Source organism: Tyto alba, unplaced genomic scaffold, assembly GCF_018691265.1.
Source record: "Tyto alba isolate M040663 unplaced genomic scaffold, T.alba_DEE_v4.0 Super-Scaffold_9, whole genome shotgun sequence".
Taxonomy (NCBI): Eukaryota; Metazoa; Chordata; class Aves; order Strigiformes; family Tytonidae; genus Tyto; species Tyto alba.
The window spans coordinates 22393397-22401940 of NW_024881330.1; positions in this window are offsets into that span (position 1 = coordinate 22393397).

An 8544-nucleotide genomic window follows, 5' to 3' on the forward strand; every position below is an offset into this window, starting at 1 on the left:
CCCGCAGCCATTGGCACGGCGGCCGGGGGGCGCCCGCCCCCTCGGGCCAGGCCCCGCCGCGCTCTGCCCGGCCGCTGGCGGCCCCCCCGGGGGGGGCAGCGGGGCAGAGCGGACCCCCCCCAGAGCGCACCCCCCCACCCCCCCCCCAGAGCGCCCAGCAGCCCTCCGCCGCGGCGTGGGGGGGGGAGTGGGGGGGTGGTTACCCGGTTACCCCGGGGCGGGTTACACCTTTCTGGTGAAAGGGCCCGTTTTGCCCAGAAATCGCCGAACGCCGCTGGAAACGGCGATAAAATAACAGCTGGGTGTAAATCACCGGTTTCGCTGCAACAGAAGTGCGAGGTAAAGGACACAGAACCCTCCCCAACAGCAGCGGAATTTGGGTTTTTATCAAAGAGCTTGGTGTTGCCTGGCTGAACGTTGTCAATTTAAGCACAAGAGAAGTCTTCGGCAACCCAGTGTAAACCATCTCGTTTTGCTTCCATTTAAAAGTAATATTTTACTTTGCATCATACTAGAAATGAAAGCACTATAAAATAAAGAATGCTGTATGTCCTTAAGCATTAAGACTGCAAACAACAAGTATTTGAAAGACAGCTGCTGTACCCTGCAGTCTTCGAGGGACTTGTAGATGAGAGTTTCCTGAAGGGGGAGATAAGCTTCAACACTTTTTTTTTTTTTTCCAAAGTATTTAACAAAAACACGTATTTTTTCCTGTAAGAATACATGTTAGAAGATGTTGACCCATTCACGCTAGACTGTGCAGAACCAGATTTTCGTTTGCACTAAACCTCCCGTCTTTCTGCCATATTTTTTACACTAAAACTTCTGGTTTTCTGCCCTTTCCGCATCCACACTGGCTGAACACTACCAGTACAGTGAGATTCGCACCACGGGTCCGGCTGCTGTCACCAGCCCTGTCACACACTGTCCTGAGATCTGGGACCAACGACAGCCACGTTGCTGAGGTGTGGGCTCCTGCTTCGTGGAGAAACACCCAGCCGGCTTCAGAAAACGGCTCGTAAATAATAATGATTCCCTAAACCCATTGGGAAAATCTATGTAGTGATGTTAATCCTTAATTACAACACTTGCATCTGTGACAGCTTGGTGAACAGCCACGAACACGCACAGCAGAGGCTTCGTTGTGCAATTGTGCGCCGCTGCCAGCACACGCTCCTGCCTCTGGTCCGGGCCGGTGGCAATGCTGTGAGGATGGTGACGTTTGGCTTCTCTGTCATGTGCATGTTCACACAAGCATCATTAACGAGTGGCTGGGGATCCCCGGCATCAATACGGGCTGTTGCTAAGGGACATCCCTTCCCAGGCTGCCAGATTTCTGTATTACAGAATTAATTTGTTCAGGTAACGAGCAATAGCTGAAGGACACAGCACAGCAGCACTGTATGCCTTCCTAATAAAATTACTCAGTATTTTAGATAACAAAATTTGCACATACTTCCCTACGCACTTCCCCACCTGGGTTTGCTCACCGTTAGAGTTGGGGTCTGGGCTAGAAGCTTTTCAATCCCAAATGATTAGCTTTGCCAGGGGAAGCAAGCTGAGGAGTGCTGTAAAAGAAGGGCTTAGCAAATAATGGTGGGACATCTGCTCTGAGCTCTGTAAGTGCCCTGTGCAATTCTAGTGCTCATTTGACTTGCAGTGTGCATCACCATCTGGAGAACAGAAATACCAACATCCTCCTTAGCCTGCTTCAGTCCGAGCAAGCCTTGCCATCTGCCAGGCTTATGCTCTGTTGGCTTTTGATATGTTTAAATACTTCTGAGGGCAGCAACCATTGTTGAATGCTGGTGAGATACTCTAACTGAATCTGAAGTACTGATCTACTTTGCCTTAAATATTTCCCAGACAAAAGGAGCTGTTGTAATAAACTTGACTGAGCATCTTCAAACCAGGATCAATATTGCAGTGACTAGTGACTCTTTCACCTCACCCATACTGCCATATGATATAGATTTTACCATTTATGTGTGGCTCTACAAGTGTATCAGCAAAGATTATGAGGCACGCACATCCACCATTCAAATGCCAGTAAAATCTTCCACACGACCAGTCCGCCGCGGCACAGCCCAGGCAGGCTCACCCGGTGCCACCGGTGCGCCGTACGCGGCGGATGCTCACACCGCCAGGCTGGTGCCACGGGCGCAGTCTCTCTGCTGCGACTTGAGCTGTTTCCCCCCCTCTCACACAGCCTCTCAGCATCCCCCAAAACAGCCACACAAGCCTGGAGAGAAGGATGTGCTCATACGCACACATTTCCATTCACCTCAGCTATAAAATGTTTACATTCGAGGATCTACCCTCTGGGTCACTGGGTTTCTCCGCCTTGTACAAACTCTTCTAGTTTATGAATACTATTTGTTAGAGCACTGGTTTGAATTCAACCAGGAAATAATTGCTATTCATTCCTTGGTCATCACAAAGTGAAACAGCTGCAGTAGGAAAGATTAGGAGCATTTTTTCTTGGGAACCCATTGCCCATGGTTAATGCACAGCCTGGGAATGAAAGACCAGGTTCATATTCTAAATCTGGTAGAAGAGGCTCAGATCTTGTAGAACAGACCCAGATCTGGTAGAAGAGTCTCCTTATACAATGAGGAGAAGCTTTAACAACTCAGAAATAGATTCCTCTCAGATGGGAACTATGTTACTTGTGGCTTTTCACAACCAGGAAAACCAGGCTTAGGTGTCTATTACAGAAGATTCAAGCCTGAGGATCCTGAGCCAAAAGAGGCCCAGTAAGGTAAGTGCCAAGACCTGGACCTTTCATCTGCTTTTAGCATTTATTGCTTTATACAGTTCCCTGTTCTGGAGATTTTGACTTTGACTGGGAGTCCTACCTACGCGTTGCTCGGGGGAACGCGCGCATACCCGGGGGAAGCAGCAGAGCGCTCAGGGTTAGCACTGCAGTGCTCAGCATCCCAATGCTCAGGGTCTTTGCTGGTCTACCCTGGGTGCTTTTAATTCTGGAGTTCATTCTTTAGCTCTTGTTCACTTTATTACTGATATTTTAGGGTGAGTTGTAAGTTGGTGTAAAAGGCTGAGATCAGAGAAGACTGTTGAATTTCTCGAATGGCTCTTTGCAGCCTGCCTGTCTGATCGAGGAGACAAAGAGCCGTCTGTGCTGCTGTAGAAGAAAACCAAAGTAAGAGCTCTCAGGGAAATTTATTACGGGTTTAAGAAATAGATTTCATTTTCTTCCACAAAAAAAATTTAGAGCTGCATAAAATCAATGGGATTGTGGCCTTGATCCCTTCTAACGTTTTTTTTAAATCTAAATATATTATTTATATAGCATGCTTAATATTTTAAAGTAGTCCAAAACTTCTCTCCCTTTATTTTATTGCTTTACTAGCACAGATACACCTATTTAAATAAGTCTTTCAGTAGCTTCTACATAAAATGAGAAGTATGGCATTGTAGTCACAGCAGTGCTTTGCAGGTACACATACCAACATTAGAATCTTAAAAACTAGTTTGGGGCAGATTTTTTAGTGGATTATAATACTCAAGGGATGTCCTATTTCTGCCTTTGAGAAAAGCTTAAAAGTGTAAGTTGCATCAATAGTCTACTTGCTGAGTCTCTATACCTTCAGGTGACAGTTAAGTCATGCTAACAGTTCACTATGCAAGCCATGACAAAATAAAAAAAAAAAAAAAAAATATCTGAATGTCAGCCAGAAAGGACAGGAAGAGGTTAGAGCATAATAACACAGTTTGTCAAAGACAAGAGGGGCATAACTGTCAGGAAAACATGCTAACCCTTCAGAGGCTTGTCTGCAGAAGAAGGTTTCTGTGTCCATATACAGGAGGACAGCATTTTCTGAGTGTGAGAGAAAAATGCTGCAGTTAAGTGTTAATTCTTTACTTCTGAATAAGCATGTGTGCGTTCTTAATGTTACTGTGGGAAACATTGTATGTTTGCACAACAGAAAACACTAGAGAGAGGATTAACACTCATTACTCAGATTCGTTACTTCTTCTATCAAGATAAATCTTTAACATTGATACCAACAAGTCAAGACCAGGACATACATCAGATACCAAAGAGCTCATCTTGTGTACACAGCTCCTTTCAAAGCCTGCTGAGGCTTCCGGGCAGATTTATTTTTTCTGTCCAAGTCATCAGCTGATTTATAGTTGCATTTCCCTACAGCTGTGGCTTTCACAATAATGATGGAAGTATTGAATAGCTTAAACTAAACACCACTCACAAATTATCAGCCAGAATCAGATAAACTTAGTAAAACTTCGGGAGAACTATCTGCTTCACTGATAAAGGATAACTCAGGATATCCAGACATTTCCATATTGTAAACTTGATGATGAAAAGCCCGTACTGAGACCTGGTTTTGCGGATTGCTGGTTGCAGATGTCTGACTCTGAAGGAGTGTGGGCTGTACCTCTGCAGGAATGTCTCCCACGTGCAGCCAGTGCAGTCCTGGCTGCAGTCCTGGGAAGGTTTGGGTCAGAAGGGGTGTCTGGAGTACATCTGGTCGAAGCAGGTCTAGTTAGATTGGGTTGTTCAAAGACTTATGCACATGCTAGAATGGGAAAAATAATTTAGTCCAGTTTTAAGTTAAATTCACTGGGGATCCAGTGAATCATCATGTGCAATGAGAGAGCTGAGGCTCAGGAGAAACATTTGCTCATTAGAGTAACTGTGAATTAGTCAATGGTAGAAAAATTACTTGGCCACTTCATGAAAACTTCAATGAATAAAAAGGCCTCTTGCGGAACTGAAAAGCTAACTTTCCTTGAATCCTGCACTAGTAAATAGTTACTAGGATGTGAAATACATTGCTCCATTCAGCCAGAAAAGCTTATTCATTTTAAGAAAAATAGCTCCGATTAATTTCCATGGCGAGTCCTGACTTCAGCCAGCCTAACATATTTGCATCTCATCTGCTCACTGGTTTTTCTACACCACTCAGCAGGTACAGTGCCACAGGTCTGTCCTTCCAGTTTTGGGAGACAGTATCTTGATTTAGTGATAATCCTAAAATTAAAGGAATGGACTTCAATTTTGAAATGTTTATTTTTATTTGTAGCCAGCAAGCCCTTTGAAAAGGAGTTCCTCAGGATAAGCAGGGAAGCAACGAGGAGTGGGCTGCAGGCTGAGGAAGGGCTGCGCAGTGCTTTGGGGTGGCTTACAGAAACCAGAGGTCAACAGCCACCATAGCTGGCACACACAGAATACACAGAAGCCCTGTGGGTGCAAGAGGATTTGGTTACAGGAGCAAATGAATTGGCCCAGGACACTCCACAGTTGCACAAAATTTCCTGTCTCGGAGGAGAGACAGGGAGAGGGGGGCTGAGCCTCTGCCTGACAGTGATGACAGATCTGCACACGCACGGTCCCGGCATTCCTGGGACCCAGCTCCTCACATCCACACTGTCCCCCCGCGGGGCCTGACCTCAGTGAAGACGCGCCACAGCTTGCTGCAAGCCGGGCTGGGGAGCTTCTGGGCAGCACCTGCCTCATCTGGTCACTGATGACCCACTGTCACCAAACAGGGAATGGATTTACAGGGGCTGCTGGGTCAGGCATGGTGAGAGAGGTTCACCGTGAGCCTTTCGGTGAGGTCACCTCACAGCTAGCCCCGAAGATACAGATAAACTCTTGCGTTAAAATTATTACATGTGCTAACATAGAAATCTTACTTGACTTGCATCAACAACTGATTAGTGCAACGGAGCTGGAAAGGATCAAGCACAACCCTGAATCCCTGGCTTACATGGAGATGAAATTGTGTTTGGCCAGAACAGCAAAAGACTTACCAGGTTCCTGTGAAGAAAAATGTCTTTTCAAGTCCTTCTTTGAGTTATATTTTTTACAGCAGGCGCTCGTCTAACTATGCTTTTGTGTGGCATGACTTTGTTTCTAGCGTGGTTTCCTTACTTCTGTCCTTGTAACTTTGCTGCAATTACGCCACCTCTTAGTTGATTAAAAATCTCATTTATGAGTTCACGATTTCCCATTGCCAAGTAGAGAAACTTTCAGTAGATGTGCCCTAAAAAGATCTAATGCTGTTGGGGTTGTATTCATTTAAAAGGCAAAGTCCCCCCTTGTTTTTTATTGGGTGTGCTTTCTTGGGTCTTCCTACTGGCTTGACGACTTTCCATTTCTCTCCATAGGGAACCTCATCCCGACTATCAGCTTCTCTCAGAGTGTCCATTCTCAGGGTGATTTTGCCTATTAAAATCACATTTTAAGAAAAATAGCTCCGATTAATTTCCATGGCGAGTCCTGACTTCAGCCAGCCTAACATATTTGCATCTCATCTGCTCACTGGCATGCCACACCCCTGTCAGTGCCATCTCCGCACATTTCGGTTAATCCCCGTAGTGCGTCCACTTGTGCTCTACTTGGAAGTGTCCCAGAGGGAACTGTGTCCAGTGGGCAACATCAGTGACTCAAACCCAGTGCCAAGAAACCTAGTCAGCTGCTTCAGTACCCTCAAATCCTCCGTCTTCGGCTGGGTCATTCAAGACTTGCCTGAATTCTCAGAGAGTAGGTACGATACTACTAGAGTTGGGTCTGGAGAGCATGCAGCTTCCCAGCTAGCTTAAGCCATCAGCTAACTCACTAATCATTTCTCCCAGGACCTTATCTGGCAGAGTCTTATTTTTGTACCCATGTAATTTCTTGTGATCCAATTTAACGTGGTCACCATGAAGATAAACTGGGATGCACATTATCTTCATAACAATATAGGTAGCTTTGGCCATCCTTCATCCATGACCAGTATGGAACACACTTTTCTGTGTTAAGATCCCTTTGGTGGCCATGTCTAATGATCCCATCACCACCTCTGTAACTTACAAATCTACTTAAGTAGTATTTCTTCTTTCCATTTCTCTTCACCTTGTATGTCAAGAGCGAGTCCTAAAATATCAGTGTGTTCCTCTCCACCTAAAGCACCTGATGTTCTCTCGTGACTGCACTGCCATATGCCAGAGTTCGCTCTCTAAACCGGAGAGCCACATCCCTCCAGTTCACCTACGCCCAGCACTGAGCGCCCATTTAGCAGTTCCCTCCACAATAACCTTCTTTCACACAGCTCTTCTTGCAGAAACTGTTCTCCTCTCCAGCTCCTCTATGTGCTGAGAAACCAGCTGTGGGCCATTTCATAAAGGTCAGTCTTTGTATGCTTAAAGATACCTTGTGTTTGTCATTACTCTAACTAGTAAGACCTGAAATAAAGCAAACTTTTACTTTAGATTTAGTTTCGATAAACAAAGTAGAAATACAGGGAATAAGCATTAATGAAGAGCTCAGATCTAAATGTCCTGGCATGTTTTTAATCTTTTAATTATACTTTGCCTCTCAAGTGCTTTTTAATAGGAAGTAAAATCCGGTTAATATACAGAAGCAGATTTCATAGATGTACATCTGAACAACACTCTTGAGCTCTGCTTCTAGAGATACAAAGCAGACGGCTCTTGAAGGTGTGGTATAGGTTGCCCAACTTCTTTATTTTTAATTACAGTTAAACTCTAGTCCATTAAAAAAAAAAAAAGAGAGAGTATGATAAGGGACAAAAATAAGGGTGAAAGTAAATGCAAAAAAAGGTAATGCACAAGAAATAACGTTTATTGCCATGAGACTCTAAAATACCTTTGGTGCCAGCCATCTAAATTACTGCAAATACCAGTGGTTAACACTGGCAGAGCCCTTCACCAGTGCACGCAGCCAAACAGAGAGCGGGCAGATACCTTCAAAGGCCGATTCAACAAGTGGCCAGTGTCAAAGGAGGGACGTCGCGTTTCTCCTTTGATGTGCAGCCTTCTGAAACTGCTGGGTGGTCAAACCTCAAAGGGAAATGTGATTCCTCATCCTATTCAGCTACTGCATTTTTCAGCGCGTTGCAGAATGCTAAACCTATTTTTATGAAAGAAGTTGGAGTTTTCATATTGGAGTGTTTGGGTATTTTTATTTTGCTTCTGAAATTCAACTGCATTTGACTATCTTTAAACCAAGTACACTCTGTATCCTGTAAAGAAAAAGGACCTACAGTTCTCTGCAAATCAGTTGAACAACTTTCAAAGAAAATAGTATGATGCTTCAGCTTGTTAGTGCTCCATTCCTGAATTGCTTGGGGTTTTTTAAGTTTAAAAAAGCAAAAGGATTTAAAGAGGTTTTAAATGCTGCAGATATTTTTTTTCTTATCTGCTAACAGCACCTTTTCAATTTTACAAATATAAACAAAATAACCACTTTTTCCATATCCTGGGTTAGTCTTGCAAACTCAGACTATATATTTATCTTATGCTCTAGGTAAACGTTACCCATTTTCACCCCCCCAAAAAATCTAGCAAAATAGGACAGTAAAATACAGCATACACAACAAGTACCATAAGCCTACTGGCTTATTGGTAATTTCAGGTGCTGTTTATATCACAAATCAAATAGGATTTAGTATGTTAAATTAACCTTGTCCTTTGAAAGATTTTATAAGCAACCTGAAAACTCAGTGTAATGCAAACTTTGAAGTCATTTATGACAGATCTATTGAAAGAAAG